Source organism: Trichechus manatus, unplaced genomic scaffold (assembly GCF_000243295.1).
Source record: "Trichechus manatus latirostris isolate Lorelei unplaced genomic scaffold, TriManLat1.0 scaffold00122, whole genome shotgun sequence".
Taxonomy (NCBI): Eukaryota; Metazoa; Chordata; class Mammalia; order Sirenia; family Trichechidae; genus Trichechus; species Trichechus manatus.
This window is the reverse complement of record NW_004444058.1, coordinates 2,711,408-2,728,723: the sequence shown is the minus strand read 5'-3', so window position 1 is coordinate 2,728,723 and position 17,316 is coordinate 2,711,408. Positions and strand designations below refer to the sequence as shown.

The following is a 17,316-nucleotide window of genomic DNA, read 5'->3' as shown; positions in this document are numbered from 1 at the left end:
TCTACCCCTCCAACCTCACTTCCACCACTTTGCTCCCTGTGTACTAAGCTCCAGCTGCACCGCCTTCCTTCCACCTTAGGGCCTTTGCAATCGCTGTTTTCTACACCAGAAGCCCCCAAGCTCTTCAACCACCCTGGCTGTCCCATCCTTTCGTGTCACCTGCTCAAAAGGCCTTCCCCAGTGTCATGGATTGAATTATGTCCCCCAAAAATATGTGTATCAATTTAACTAGGCCATGATTCCCAGTATCGTGTGACTGTCCACCATTTTGTCATCTGATGTGATTTTCCTATGTGTTGTAAATCCTACCTCTATGATGTTAATGAGGTGGGATGGGCGGCAGTTATGTTAATGAGGCAGGATTCAATCTACAAGACTGGATTGTGTCTTGAGCCAATCTCTTTTAAGATATGAAAGAGAGAAGTGGGAAGAGAGACAGGGGGACCTCGTACCACCAAGAAAGCAGTGCCGGAGTACAGCACGTCCTTTGGGCCTGGGGTGGGGTTCCTGTGCAGAGAACCTCCTAGTCCAGAGGAAGATGATGAGAAGGACCTTCTTCCAGAGCCAACAGAGAAAGAAAGCCTTCCCCTGGAGCTGATGCCCTGAATTTAGATTTCTAGCCTACTTTACTGTGAGGAAAAAAACTTCTCTGTTAAAGCCATCCACTTGTGGTACTTCTGTTATAGCAGGACTAGATAAATAAGACACCCAGTGACCCAAAGCCAAGTGGCCTCTCTCATCTAGTACTTCACAGCATTACCATAACATTCAAAATTAACTTACTCACTAGTTAACTGTCTTCCCCAGGAAACACGGGCTTGTAGGCCTTTTCCAGTACTTACTAATCTCTAAGCACAATGTCATACTCAAAGTAAGTACTTGGTAAATATTCATTAGACAAACTGTTGAAACAAATTGATGCCTTTATTGAGGAGTTCTTTCTGGGAATCCATTCCACAGAAATCCTACCATTAACTGGACATCCTAAAACAAGTGATTCTAAATCTTATGCTGAATAAAGGGCTGTGATGGACTGAAATGACCACAGACTCTGCAGCCCCACCACCGAGAAGAGAGTTTATGTCCCTACTCCTTCAATCTGGGCTGGGCCTTATAACTTGCTTTGACCACAGAATGCAGCAGAAGTGCCATTTTGTGACATCTAACATGGCCTCAAGAAGCCTGGCAACTTCTGCTCCTGTCCTCTAGGAACGCAGCCATCACATGAGGAAGCCTGACCTAGCTTCCTGAAGGGTCCACATGGAGGACTGAGGCACCTTGGTCAAAAGCCCAAGCCAGTTAGACATCATGTGAGCGAGGCCATTTGCAAAGAGCAGCCCCTAGTCCACCAGCCAAGTGAGTGCAAATGCACCACACAGAGCAGAGATGAGCTGTCCCGGCTAAGCCTTGCCCACATCGACAATCCAAAAAATCATGAACAAATAGAAAGTTATTGTCTTAAATCATTAAATTGTGGGGTAGTTTGTTACGCAGCAATAGACAACGGACATAAGGCCATGACGAGTGTTTGTTTTTTTAACTGCAGGATGCACAGACGTTAAATCACGATTTCTAAACCCTGGTACTACTGACATCTTGGCCTGACAATCCTTTGTCCCATGCACTGTTAAATGTTTATCAGTAGTCTTGGCTTCTACCCACTAGATGCCAATAGCACATACTCCCACCCCCTAACTGTGACAACCAAAAATGTCTCCAGACAAGCAATACTGGAGACAAAACACAAGAGCAGAATGTGTATCTGCCTCTAGGAGGCTTGGTGCTTCCACAGGAGAAGAATTCACTCTTTCTGGTTCATTCTTTTGTGTGTCTCCTCCTCACTAACTTCTGATCTAGGCTGACACGGTCGTTCTTTCCCTCCTCACTGGTCCCCAAAGGATAGTTAGTGGAATGGACACTGGCAGTAGCATCTACCTATTCCTGTAGAAATTATAAGCAAGGAAGTCACTCTTTTGCTCCCACAAAACAAGACACAGAGGCAAAGCAACAATGTAGCACACCTCAATGGGCACTCAGATCTCAGCTAAAGACAGACTGCAGAGAGATGGAGAGATAAATCTCCTAAAACTACGAGATGCTTTAAGTGCAGCAAGCTCAGGAGCCACTTATATACATATTTTTAAAGTTAAAATATTTAAAGATAAATTCAACTAGAAAAATTCTAATTCTATATACAAACCATTCTTTCAAATTAAAAAATAACTGTATTTTGTTTGGCAAACACCCCTCAGATTTACACAATACATCATATGTTCCTAACCTTAAATATGCAAAGGCTGCTAAATGTGAATTTTGAATAAATTTTAATTTCTCAACCTCTCACCCTCCCCCCATAACATGGAAACTTTTCCCCCATATTTTCAAAATTTCTAGTAGTGTCAATTCAGATCTGTGATTTTTTAAAACTTATAACAGGAACAACAGAAAATGAGCTCCTAAAAGGTTGCTCTGAAGTTAAAAATAATATTTTATCAACTGATTTATAATTTTAATCTCAACAACTTTAGAAGAGTTGTTTTTTTTTAACTTGTGCTTTAGGTGAAGGTTTACAGAGCAAATTAGTTTCCTGTTAAATAATCAATACACAAATTGTTTTGCGACATTGGTTGCGAACTCCATGACACGTCAGCACTCTCCCCTTCTCAACTTTGGATTCCCCATTTTCATTCATCCAGCTTTCCTGTCCCCTCCTGCCTTCTCACCCTTGCCTCTGGCCTGGTGTGCCCATTTAGTCTCGTATACGTGGTTGAGCTACATGTATTACTGTCTGTTTTATGGGTCTGTCTAATGTTTGGCTGAAGAGTGAACCTCAGGAGTGACTTCAGTACTGAGTTAAAAGAGTGTCCAGGGGCCTAGAGTTGCTATTTTAAAGCTATTCTTTCACTGTTCCAAGAAACTTTCTTAAAGTACAGCATACTACTTAGCAACTTAGCATCTTCTTGAATATTGTAGGTTTTAAATTACGGAAAATTTGTGTTGGTCAGTTTCCATTTTTAAAAAAATGTTGAGGACAGGATGTTCACTTACTGATTCAAACAGCGCATTTTAAACCCCTTCCCAGTTAGTTTTAAGCACCTCAATTCTCCCTCTCTGATTCCACCAACTCCTTGAAAAAAATCTCTCCTTCTCTTCTCAGGAATCCCTGGGTGGTGCAAATGGTTTATGTGCTCGGCTGCTAACCAAAAGGTTGGAAGTTACAGTTCACCCAGAAGAACCTCAGAAGAAAGGCCTGGTGATCTACTTCCAAAAAAAATCAGCCACTGAAAACCCTATGGAACACAGTTCTACTCTGACACAATCAACTCAATGACACCTGGTTTGGGTTCTCTTCTCATTTCACTGCAGGTGCTGCACCTGCCCCAAAATCCACATTGATGGTTAGGCTTCCTCAAGTCTTCCCAATAACCTTCCTTCCTGTTCTCAGGAAACTACCCAGAAGTCCAGGTTCTCCTTGTCTGGCTCACAGGCCACTATGCCCAATCTGACTGTGCATCAGAGTCACTTGGGCACTTCTCTAAAAATCCAGAGTAGTGGGCTCCCACCTGTGCAGGGATACCTTCAAGTGATTCTGACTCAATCAGCTGTGAGAACAACTAACCCAACCTACATCAACAACCTAATGGGTGGGCCCTCATCCTCCAACCTATCCTAGTTAGTAAAAGAAAGAGACAGTAATTACAGCTTGTGGTCATGCCATGAAGGAAATACTGGGAGCTAGTCAAGAACATCAAGGGTAATCTAGAGAGTTGGCCAGAAAAAGCCTCTTTGAGGAGGTGACACTCAAGCTGAGTCCAAAAGGATTAAAGACCCAGCAGAGAAAACAGAGGAATGGAGCTGTGAGGTGGACAGGTAGATTGGACGAGTCTAGAGGTCAGAGGCTGGGGTAGAGATATACATTTGAGAGTCATCAAAAGTGTCAGGAAACAGCATTTAAAACCAACAGTGTAAAAGTGGTATGGGGGCAGCATCTGACCTTCTCTAACTTCACAACGGGGAAGGAGAATCAATATCAATAGCCCAAGGCTGATTTCAATGAGGTGGAGATCAGACATGCCTCCTCTCTCTGCCATCTTTACCAATTCTGACACCAACCATCCCTCCCATGGCACTCTATTTCTCTGCTGAATTTGATAATTCATCGCAATGGCCACAAAAAATTCACAGACTATACTCAGGATTATGGGGTTTATTTGAGAAGTAACAGGCTGCAACTCAGGTTCAGGAACGCTCAGGATACAGTTCTTCCATCAGGATAGCCTCTTCTTAGCCGTACCTGAAAGCACGCCTTTCTCTGACCCTCGGCCGGCATCTGCCCTGCTCGGGCAAGTGTTACAAAGCACCCTAGTCTCCGTCACTGCCTCCTGCTCTGCCTCTGCTGCCACTGCTTCTCAGTCTTCAGTGCTACAGCTCTCTCTCTCTCTCTCCTGGTTCCAGGAGCTTTTCAGTGCAGGAATCCCAGGTCCAAAGGACAAACTCCACTCCTGGCTCTTCTTTCTCAGTGGTAGTGAGATCCTCTCCTCCTGCCTCTGGGATGGCTCTTTTTAAGCCTAGAGGAATGGCAAAACTGATTGATTCCTTCATTAGGGTTCTACATACCTTATCTGCATAGTCTACTCAATCACTACGTGTGAGCCACAAAGACTATGGCTAGAAGGGCCGCACCAAGCAATTCAACGCACCACAAATGGGGACAGATGAGGTCACCTAAGGAGAGCCCAAGTTTCTCATCACTGAGAAACTCCAAACAACTGGGATCACACAGACAGGTAAAGGAAGTAGCGTCCCAGAAGGAAACTGAGAAGAAAAAAAAGAGGTATACGGAGGACCAGGAGCCTGTGACATCTCAGAAGCTGAAAGAAAAGTGTTTCAAGGAGAAGGCCATGGTCAACTGAGCTCAATGCTGCTGAGAGGCAGACTGTGCTGAGAACAGAAAAGCGACCATCTCAGAGTTTTCTTACCTGGCAAGCAGAAGCAGAAGAGGAGAAATGAGATGGACAAACTCCAAGCGGCTTTCCCATTCCCTGACTCCATCCTTACCCAAAGCCTGGCTCTATGCCTGAACTTCAGTTCTAGAGACTCCCAGAATCCATATAGTAAACTTACCATTTCTATTTAAGCTATCTCTGATTGCAGACGGGGAGTTAGGAATCAAAGAATGAAGCACCAGGTAACATTTCAGAGCCAAGCAGAAGAACCCCTGGAGGCCTTAACTAAGACAGCAACCACGGGGACAAAGAGCATCTGTCGGCTTGGAGCATTCCAGAAACAGGGGAGGACAAACTAAGGAGAAGGAACCTAGAGCAAGTAGTTCTAGAAGGAGTCAGACATCCTAAGTAGTAGTGGTAATGGAAACTAACATTCTGTCTGCACCGTCTCATTTAATCCTCACAACAACCCTGAGAAGAGAAAACTGAGGTAGAGGTGCTAAATAACTTGCTCGAGGCTTCAAAGGAACTGGCTGAACCAGAATGTCCAACATATGGGCATGGCTAAACTGCAGGGAAAAGAAATGCAATCGATTATTACGTAGTTACCAATCATGTTTTCAAAGACGAATGACAACTGGAAATATACATAACACATAAAGTAGAAAGATCAGAATTTAAAAGCCTATGTACACAGCATAATCCCCAATCTGGGGGAAAAATCTCTACACACATACACATGAACAATACAAAAAAATAAAGAAAATATAACAATCTTATGTTACTTCTTCATAGATTATGGATTATTTTTTCCTCATTTTTATATTCCTAATTCCCTACAATAAACATATTAAACATTTTTATGATTCAAATGCAAAAATTAAAGATAAAAATTGAGACAATAAAATAGATTTATTGAAAAGAACATCTTTGTAAAGAACCAACAGCACTGGTGGTTTGGGGGAATAGGAAAGAGCTCCCAAAAGAATGAGCAAAGAGTAGATGTGAAGGAACTGAGGCGGTGGAAATAGCCTGCTTAAAATTTTTTAAAAAAGAATAGTAGCTGGAAAAGACATCAACATTAACTGGGGGTTAAGTTATATAAGATTTAGTCATGTCTGAGGATAGAACAGAAGGTACTCCTGAAGAAAAAACTGAAGATAAAACCATTGGTAAATATACTTTCAAGTGGGGAGTATTTCCTTTAATAATATACGAAGGACAACAGATGCAGACACAGAAGTCTTCTGAGATAAAAGAGTAGGGAGAAAAGCTTATGCTAGAAGGTCTACAGTATAATAATTAGGACCACAGACTCTGGAGGCAAAAGACCCAAGACCTATGTTCAAACACTGGTGCCACTGATTCCTGACTGTGTGACCTAGACCGATTACCTAACCTCCTGGTAGGTTCAGTCATCTGCAAATGTGGCTACTAACAGAGTTGATGCGAGGATCACATAAATAAAGTTCTTAGCGCTGTGCCTGGCACACAGCAGGCACCCAACAAATGTGACCTGATGGCGCAGGCATCATCAAAGTAAAATCCAAGTTCATCAAGGAAGTGGTAGAGGGAATGGACAGCCAAGGTTTATGAAATTTATTTCAACAGGGAAATTTTAAAGTACCTCTCCCAATATACTTTATATAACGTCTACGCCAAGCCAAGTATTAACTAACACTGATTTCGGCAGGACTTCTTATTTCACCTCTAAGCATAGTCATGCCTTGGGATTTTTCCCTCTGCCTGGAACTCATTTCCCAGATATTTGCTTGCTTCATCCTCTGACTTCCTCTTCCTTTGACATCTTTTTGCTCAAAGGTCTCAAATATCCTATTTAAAATCAAAACCCCAGCAATCCCTAGGGCCCGTCCCTGTCTTTTTTCAAGCATCACCTTTTCCATAGATGAGGTTGAGAGTGGGGTCTTGTGTCCCGTACTCACTTCCTCATCCCCAGCTCCTGCAGTGGGCCTTTGCCAGATATTCATTCAGGTCAACATCTTATGGAAGCTCTCCCACCTCTTCCTCCTCAGGGCTCCTTCCTCTCAGCACCTAACAGTGCTCAGGCCACTCCCATTTAGAATCAACACAGAACAACACTCTCCCTCTACCCCACACAGGCCTCTCCAACTATTGTCCCCCTCATCAGAGACTCCCCTCAGCCACTGTCACTCATTCACCTCAAGAGTCTGCATTGAATGCTCTCTCACCGTTCAATCTATTTCTCACTCGAAGCAAAATCTACTACTTCTGACCACCTCCTCCCCTCAGAATACTCTCTCCTTAAGGTTCTATGACAACATTCTGATAGTCCTTCAACTTCTGGTCACTCCTTGATGAGCTTCTTTTCCTGCCCATCCCTTACCACCACCCTAGGCTCTGTCCTGAGGCCTCTTCTCAAGCTACAACAACGGGCCTTCAACATCTGCGGACTCTCTGGGCTCTTCTCCCCAGGAAAAGGCACAATACTGCAAGGCGGCGCGCAGTGGAGGGGATGGCAGACACTCCCACCACAGAGGACGCTCTATCCACCCGGACAGGGTGCCTGTCTCCAGCCAAGGACCCCTAGGTTAACCACTGTCCCCCCCAACCCAATGTTTCTCAGGCTGTTTGCTTTCAGGATCCTTTACATTCTTGATTCTTGAGGACCTCAAGGGCTTTTGTTTAGGTGGATTCTCTCTCTCGATATTTACTATGTCAGATATGAAAATTGAGATGCACTTAAAATGTTTATTACATCATTTGAAAATAATAAGCCCATTACACGTTAACATAAACAATATTTTATGAAAAATAACTATTTCTTAAGAGAAAAAATAATTTGATGAGAAGGGCAGCAGTGATTTACATTTTAGCAGCTCTTTAATGCTGGCTCAAAAGAAGACTGCTGGATTCCCACATCTGCTTCTGCATTCAATCTGTTGCAATATGTTGTTTTGGTTGAAGGATATGAGGAAAATTCCACCTCAGACAGCATGTAGTTGGAAAAAGGAAGAGTATTTTAACAGTCTTCTCAAATAAATGTAGATATTCGGTTTTAACAGTACACCAAAACTTAACAAATGGTAATTTCTTAAAGGGCAGTTCCAATGTGGAATCTGAAATTATGTCAGTTTTTCATACTATCACATTAAACACCATTGGTTTTTATCATCCTTTAACTCTGAATGGATCTTTTGCCCATTTTTGAGTTTGTAACATCATGCACAGGCCATTTGGAAAATATTTTTCACTGATTTAAGCAGATCTTCCAAATATTGATATGTTTCACTATGTAATAAAAAAAAAATCACTTCATTAGCATCACTACCAATCTCATAAAAAAAAGTCTTTAAGTACTGGTAAGCTGTCAAGCTTATGGTAGTGGAATCAACTTTTCTAAAATTCTATTTTTCATTTGAAAGCTTAAACTGTATCACTGTCGACAATACTATCAGTTATTTTCCTTGAAGTATCAAGTTCACATTGTTCATTTGCTAGAAAATATCTGTCAAATCCCCATGTCTACACAGTCATAGTTTTCTGTCAGCCTTTCTTTCACTCACACAACTGCACAATGGCTTTTCCTCAAGACAGCTACTGTAGTCTGCACCAGTGCCTTCTGCCTACTTTCCATTTTATCACAAAGAATGGTTAAGTGATGGGTACTCAAGGGTTGGGATTTCATTAAAGTTAATTTTTACTGCTTGATCAGGACATTAAGTTCAACTATTGTTTTTTAACTACAGTAAGGAATACTATGATGGCAATGACAGCTTGGCATCACAAACCTGATTCGTACAATGAAGCCAGCAGTTTTACCCACCACTGCTCTAGTACCATCAATGCAACTGTCAACACAGTGAGAAATCAAATCATGTCTTAGTATTATTATGAAAAGAATTTTGACCTAATGGGCCCCTGAAAGGCCATACTTTGAGAACCACTGCTCTAAGTAATGGCTGCTTCAATCACCATTTAAATGCCGGCAACTCCCAAAGGCCTGCCTCCATTTCAGACCTCTCCTAGGAGCACCATATTCACCTGTGAAACAAAGTCAATAAATCCAAAAATAGGTATTGTTATGGATTGAATTATGTCCCCCCAAAATATGTGTTGTTAATCCTAACCTCTATGCCTGCAGTTAAAATTCCATTTGGGAATGGGTTGTCTTTGTTATGTTAATGAGGTATGATTAGCATAGGGTGTATCTTTGAGTCAATCTCTTTTGAGATATAAATGAGATTAAACTGGGCAGAAAAAGAGGTGGGGTAAGACAGATGCCAAGACACATGGAGATCTCCAAGGAACCAGAAAGCAGAAGCTGAAGACTTAAGGATCTTCCTCTACAGCCAACAGAGAGAGAAAGCCTTCCCCTTGAGCCAGTACTCTGAATTTGGACTTCTAGCCTCCTAAACTGTGAGAAAATAAATGTGGTGCAGTGAATTACTTAATACGGCCCTTCTATCCATAGTCTTTGTAACTCCCACCAAATAACTGGGTGGGACTATGCAAGTGAGATGCTGTGGCCCACCAAGGGGATTGGACAGTTTGCGAATAATGTAATTAAGGTACACAGTATCCTTGTGGGGGTGAGACCATGCAAATAAGGTGTATGGAACCCTAATGAGAAGATTGGTCAGTTCTGCCATTCGGCTAGGCTTAAAATGAGCCATCCCAAAGGTGGGAAGAAAGGATCTCGCCAACACTAAGAAAGAAGGGTCAGGAGTGGAATGCCTCCTTTGGACCTGGAATCCCTGTGCTGAGAACCTCCTAGATCCAGGAGCCAGAGAGAGAGAGAGCTGTAACACCAGAGATGGTGGGAGACAGCGAGAAGCAGCAGCAGAGAAACGGAGGCAGAGGCAGCAGAACTAGGCAACTGGCAGGAGATGGCATGGTGGGCTTCCCAGCCTACGGAGCGAGAAAGCAGAGCACATTCAGGTAGGAGGTTTACTGGCAGAATGGGGTGTCCCCCGGCACTTATCGGCAGAGCTAAAAGAGCTTTGTAACACTTGCCTGAGCAGGGCAAAGACTGAGGGCCAGGGAGAGGCATGCCTGTGGGCGTGGCTGAGAAGCAGCTGTCCTGACCAAGAAAACCGTATTCTGAGTCTTTCCTGATCCTGAATTGTAACCTGTTACTTCCCTATAAGCCCCATAATCGTTGAGTATTGTCTATGAGTTCTGTGTGGCCACTGCGACAAACTCTCGAACCCACCAGAGAAGTAGAGAGTAGAGAGTGCTTAAGATTGGAGGGGGTGGAGGCATGTCTGACGTCTGCCTCATAGGAATCAGCCTTGGCTGTTGATCTTGATTCTCCTTCTTCCTCCTGAAGTTAGAGGACGTCAGACTCCCCCCTCCTGCCATGCCATTTTTACAATAAATTTCTGTTTGTTAAAGCCATCTGCTTGTGGTATTTGTTACAGCAGCACTAAATAACTAAGACAGGCACCATGCACCCACTACATGCCAGGCACTGTTTAAAGGGCTGGCGAGACTACAGCCAAGCAAACAAAGTGTCTGTCTTCGTGGAGCTTAAAGTTAATTAGGAGATCAACTTAAGGGTTATGGAGCCAGAGCAGGGTAAAATGACAGATATTAGTAAGGGTCCAAGAACGCCGGTCTGACAAGGTGATGGTTGAACAAAGACCTGAACGAAGGGCGGGAGTGAACTATACAAATAAACATCTAGAAGAGTTTTCCAGGCAGGAGTAGAAAGATGAGGACGTGGGAAGGCCTCACGGACTCCTCAAGCCCAACATACCCAACACTAAATTAATTATCTCCCCACCAAACCATTACTCCACACCCCAGCACCCTCAAACCCTCTACCCAGATGCCCAGGGCAGAAACCTGTGATCATCTTTTACTCCTTTCTTAACACTTCTCACCTTATATTCCGTCACCAAATCTTTTCTTCAATCACCAGGATAACCACCAGTCCAGACCCCCATCCTCTCCACACAAGCTTCCCAATGTCATCACTGACTACACTCTTCCTCCTCCCCTGATCCAGGCTCAAGTTCTACAACAAGAACTTGAGCAGGTCAATCTATTTAAACCCTTTAAAGGTAACCTACAGCTCCTTGAGACAATAAGCTCAAATTCTAGACCAAGGCTTCCGACCTCGTGGTGTCCACTTCCCACCACTGTCCAGCCCTGTGTACTCACTGCTCCAGCCTTTCAGAATTTCAGTCCCTGAAAGAGTCATGCTCCCTTTCACTCCATAAATAACTAGTGAGCCCCAATTACGCACTAGACGATACACTGGGTGCTGGAGACACAGGGAGTAAAGGAGATCAACTGCTTGCTGCATGACAAACACTCACATCATCTCCTCAACCTGAAACACCCTCTTTCCATCCTCCCCACCTTCCACCTGCCTGGCAGACAGATTCCAACTGGCAGATCCTCTGGTCTCAACTTAAAACAAACCTTTTCTAAAAAGCCTTCACTAAACTCTAGAATAAGGTTGGGGCCCCTGTGACTGCTGCCCTTTCATTTCCCCATTGTACCTGCTTGTCAGGCCCCTATTAAATGATAAACTCAGTGGGCCCTGGACCACGTCCATTTTACTATGATTTATAACCTCAGCACCCAGCAGAGAAGGTGCTGAATAAGTATTTGTTAAACAAATTTCCAATTTCAGCATTTATGAGAATATATTTTTCTAAATGTAATTATCATTATTTCTACCAGTTGGTGAATCAACGAATGGCAACAAAAGTTTTGTGAAATCCAAAAAGATTCAACACCATAAGGGGAAGGGGATAAATTCTCAAAATAAATAAATAAATAAGCAAACACAAATTTTATCAGTTTTCTCAAATTAGGTATGGGTCCAAAATTATCCTATAAAGGTAATCAGAACCTCTCTAGAAAGACTGAGAGAAGACTCAGGCAAAAAAAGAAAGCAAAACACTGTCAGGGATTTGAAAAGAGAGCTGATATATGTTCCATACTCTGAACTAATAGTACTCTGGAATCATGAGTTAAAAGAAAGAAAAAGCAAGTCTCTCACTAAGTTGTCTTCCTATAATCTTACCACAGTTATCATAAATTTTGATAACTCATAGTTTATGATAAAACTATCATAGATAATTTACTATATTACCATAGTAAAAGAAATTTTTATAAAGAGGCCACCAGCAATAGAAATGACTGACCCTTGCACTGTGGGTCAGGCACTGTTCTAAGTGCTCCACACATGTATTAACCCACTTAATTCTTACAAGAACCCTTCCCATTCTCAGATGAGGAAACAAAGAGAAGTTAAATAACTCATTCAGACTCAGCTAGTTAAGTGGAAGCTCCAGGTTCTAACTCGTACGGTCCCAATCCTTTTGGAAATCGGTGAATTTCTCTCCCTTTCTACAATTTAGGAATTATTTTAAAAGTTCCTATGACAAAGTTTTGAAATCTACTGTAGAGGCTTTGACACTGTCTTGTCTACTTAGAAAATGCCCCGAAATTTTTAAGCTTTATTAACTACAACACTTGGATAGGTAGTCAAGAGATTCTGTAATCCTTGTGGGGAATATGTTATAATTGCCACAGGCCTGAGTCAGGAGACATTCACATGGAGATGCATAAAGACACAATTACTCACAAGCAAACAGGGATATGCTCAACCAATGCCCTTAGTATTCCAGTTCTAATAGGTCAAAGAATCAATACATACAAGCCTTTCTCCCTTGATAAAACGCAGTATTAAGCTTGGAGCAATGAATTATTAAATCATGATAACCTTTTATCAATGGCAAAATAGGTTAAACTGAATAATCTCCTAGATAATCAACCAGATAATCCTGATTTGGTCTGTCAAATCAGTAAACTTTCAGAAGTAGCTCTTTCCCAGAGTCCTAACTTAAAACATATAAGGGAATATGTTCACCAACATCTTAAAAAAAAAAAAAGACGTAGAAATTGCTGAATTGGCGAATGTTTTGTTGTATTTATTTTCACCATAATCAAAAGAAAGAAAAGTAGCAGTGTTCCATAAACTCGAAAGTTTTTCTATGGGATGCCAGCAGTAATTTCCATTGATTACTGTGGCACCTAATAGAAGGCACTGCCACAAGACAGCTAAAAGTTTTTTTAAAAGCTCTTAGCATTCGACTAATCCACTGACCAACTCAAATGTCTATAGTGTGCCTGTATTTCTTAAATGAGAGTTCTGGAACAAAACGTATAGCTTTAAACAGATGTGAGATTCCATTCCTTTTCCAGAACAGTTCATATGATGCTGCAGTACACAACTTACGGATATATACTCTATATAGATTTGGGCTAATTTTTTCTTTCAATAATGTTAAACATTTCAGTTTAGTAAATTACTTCTCTGCTCTCAGTTTTAATTTAAATTTCTTTCATTACTTCATTCTATGTTCACTACACCACTTAACTGACCAGTCTATTTCACAATTTCTCCAACCACTCATCAACCCTGAAATCAGAATTTATACCAAAGTTAAAAAACTCTAAAAAAATAAAAAATAAAAAATTTGTTCCATGTCTTATTAGATTTACGCTAAATAGGGGTTTCAAAATAATGTGGCACGCCATATGGTCGAACCCAGATAATAAAATTGAGGATATCCATTACCAATCCACTAATGCTAAAGGCCAGAGTGCTCAGACAGTAAGAATTTAATCCAATTTACAGACCAACAGGAGCCAAATCTTTCAGGCAGAGAAATACAATCCAATGAAAAAAACTACAATAAATGCCAATACTGCACTTCTAAAATAAAATCAATGTTATTCATTAAAATAAGTATTAGCTAAAGCCAACCAATGTTAGGTAATTCTACAGACACCCTGAGGACCATGTTTATCCCTTTCTCAAAGCTATTTTTAGAGCTGCAACTTTTCCAATCAAAACAGTGGATAAAACCACCTCCATCGAGTCGATTCCAACTCACAGCACCCTATAGGACAGAGCAGAACTGCCCCGTAGGGTTTCCAAGGAGCAACTGCTGGATTCGAACTGCTGGCCTTTTGGTTAGCATCCAAGCTCTTAACCACTGCACCACCAGGGTTCCAAACAATGTGTAACAGACATAAAAAAATTTCAGCAAAGTAAATGAAAAGGGAATAGAACAAAGCTTTGATACTTCTACAGGCTACTGTATACCAATTCTCCTCTGAGAAATAAGGGAACTCAAAAATTAAATCAGTCCAGTTCTCAACTGATCAATGTAGCTACCTAGACCACCTACACAACATGAGTAGGTTACCTTTGAAGTCAAATTCATTAGCATGAAAAGGTTTTAATCTTAAAAAAAAAAAAAAGACAACACATTATTATGTGGCCAAAGAGATTAAAATTAAATCTGATGACATTTACTTCAACTCCAAAAAAAACCCAGAATATTAAACAAAGAAAAATCTTTTTAAGGTATTAAAGAGCATTCTGCTTAGTACTTAACTCACGAGATAAACATAGCTGTAGTAAACTCATATACTATACAAGAGGAATTGTTTTTTGTCCAGTGGGTTTGTTCATATAGGAAAAGTGTCAATTCTGAATAAAAACTGCATGGTCAAACAATGTCTTCAAAAGAACACTCCTGAGCCCCTCCAACAGCAGATAAGATGTAGTAGTCCTAGCAATGGGCCTCAAAGGCTCACACTAACCCGGAGCAGACATTAGCCCGCAGGGGTAACTGGGAGCAGGCAGAGGCACAATTCAAGTTAACTTTGGTTTTCCAAACTCACCTTCTCAGAAGTTTATAGCACTTAATAACGCCCATGGACCAGAAGCAAACACCCGCAGGAATCAGTAGAGATGACAGAGACTTTGCAGTCTGTCCAGCCTCACCCAGAGGCAGGAAACCCCCACCCCCACCCTAGGATCCGACAGGATCCGCCTGTGAGCCGTCCAGTTAAGACTCCATTTCTGGGCAGCTCTCATTGTGAAAAAGTCACAGCCCACTGTAAATCACGTAAAAAAACTACCACTCGTTCTGCCGTCTGGAGGTTCTCTGACCTGTTTCCACAAACAGCTCCTTCTCCAGCCACACACCTAGTCCTCAGTAAGGAAACAAAAAAGGAACTGCCTGTTCACTTTCTTTTTACAATCTGTATCTTCCGGAAGAATCCAGAATAGACTATATCTTAATAGGACACAAACTAAAACCTTACTTTCAAATAAAGAGCCCTTCCCCCCCCCAAAAAAAACTACAGTCCCAAATTACAAAATAAAGCACTCATGCAAAAGACTATGAATAACGATGCTCTAAAGACCCTATCCGGTATCTAAAGCTTAATGGATCTTTTCAAAAGCTAATAAACCAAACCAAACCCACTGCCATCAAGTCAATTCTGACTCATAGTGCCCCAACAGGACAGAGTAAAACTGCTCCATAGGGTTTCCAAGGCTGTAAATCTTTACAGAAGCCAACTGCCACATTTTTCTCCCACAGAGTGGCTGGTAGGTTCGAACCACCGACCTTTTGGTTAGCTGGTGAGCGCTTAACCACTACACCACCAGGGCTACTTTCAAAAGCTAATACTTCCATTTACTTGCTAGTCATGAAAAATAATAACCTACGTATTTTCTCAGTTAATAATCAACTTCATAGGCAACTACTTTATCACCAATTACTAGAGATTACTGTGTTACCAAAAAGATAGCAAAATGAAAGTACAGAAAAACCACTAATACTCCCCAAAACAAAATTACACGTTCAGATTTCTGTATTATGTATGCATAAGATCAATAATGCACTCTTTAAGGGAAAATGTCTGCCAACTCCCCTTCCCAAAATAAAAATTCTTAAATCGCTCTTTTGCTTCAGTAAACCAATCTCACTATCCTAACTTAAAAACCTTCCACAAAGATTAACTGAGCAGACAGAACTGATACTATTTCTGTATGCTAACAATGCAATTTAAAAGACATGAAAACACGTTTAAATCCCCTTTGAATCAAATATCAATTCCTAAGGAAGAAATAAGAGCCTTTAAAAAAGTCCACTGCCTCGGCCACCACCCTGTGACATTTAAGCACAACTCTCGCCCCTACCCCCCACTAGGTTTCAATCTGAAAAGCTGTCCAGGCAGAAGAAAGACACTCGACCCTTTGTGTGACTCCCTCTCCTCACTTTGGGCCTTTTAAGCAATGTCAAAGGACCGTCACAGCAAAATTCACAGGCAACCGCGTTCGATCCCGCCGGCTGAGCGGGGTGAAGATGGCCAGCCGCCGCCGCCTGGAACGCCATCTTGTTGCAGTAGGGCCTGGACACAGAGGCCCATTCATTCGCGGCGGGGACGGAGCCCGCACACCCAGCCGCGCGCCCACCACCGCCCCGCACCTGCCCGTCCGCCCCGCACGAAACGGCCGGCCTGGGGCTCCGTACTGAGCGGCAACAGCTACAGACCAGGAGTCACGGCTCGCAGGGGGGCCGCCCTCCACTTTTGGGTAGAAACGAAAACCTCCAGCTGAGCGCCGTCATGTTTTGTTTTTTCGTTTTCCCAGTTCGGCCCTTAGTCTCGGTGTCAAGCCCCTCGGATGGCCGTGGCCGTGGCTGGGCCGCAGCTTCCTCATTTCATTGTTCCTCCCGCCCTGCGTGTGAATTCCTCCCAAAACTGACCCGACAGCCATCCACCGAGAGGTACGTTAAAAATAACACTAACCCCTGAGTGGAGGGTTCTGCACGCGCGCACCCACATCTGCTAGGGCCCCGGCGGCTCCCACCACGAACAGATGACCACCCAGAAACAATCCCAGGAAAAAAAAAAAATACAGCGCCCGTTCCGGGAAGCTGCGGCCCCAGGCGTCCCTACGGCCCTTTGTTCTCGCCGCGCGGGCAGGGTCGGGCCGGGCGGGGGCTTCGCCGCGAGGTGGGCGCGTACCCCACAGCAGGGCGCAGGAATCCTCATTCACCGCAGCGCGGCCAGACCCCGACCCCGCGGACGCCCCGCGCAGCCCCGGCCTCCATGAGTCCACATTTTCCCGTTAACAGTGCCCAGAAAAAACAAACCCACCCAGCCGACGGAAACTGCCCCACCCGGCCTGGGCCTGCGCCCCCGTGGCGTCCGTGGGCCCCCGGCCCGCACCCCCTGGCTCGCCGACCCGCCCGGGCGGGGCAGGAAGCCGCGCAGCCCCTCCCGGCCAGGGTGGGGGCGGGGCGGGCCCCGAACCCTGGGGATGAAGAGGGGTGAGGAGGGTGCCGCGCGGAGAGCTAGTCTGGGGGCGCAAGCCGGGGAGGGGGGACGCGGGCCGGGGTCTCGGGGGTCGCAGGGTCTTGGCGCGCTCACCTCGGCGCCCCGCTCTGGCAGACGCGCCTACACCCGGCCACCGCCTCAGCCGCCGCGCCGCGAGGTCGTCAAGCTCCTGACCACCGCTGCGCGCTCGGCGGGCTGCAGGCAGGTGCGCGCCGCGAGGCTC

The 17,316-nt window shown here is 43.6% G+C and overlaps 1 protein-coding gene across 1 annotated transcript in view; it reads right to left on the bottom strand.

Annotated features, from left to right (window-relative positions):
• Positions 1-17,316, bottom strand: part of GNB1 (G protein subunit beta 1) — an 84,026-nt gene extending 66,710 nt beyond the window's left edge. Inside the window, exon 1 of the mRNA XM_023738709.1 lies at positions 17,187-17,316. The gene's annotated coding sequence lies outside the window, so the exon portion shown is untranslated. The remainder of the gene's footprint in view (positions 1-17,186) is intronic.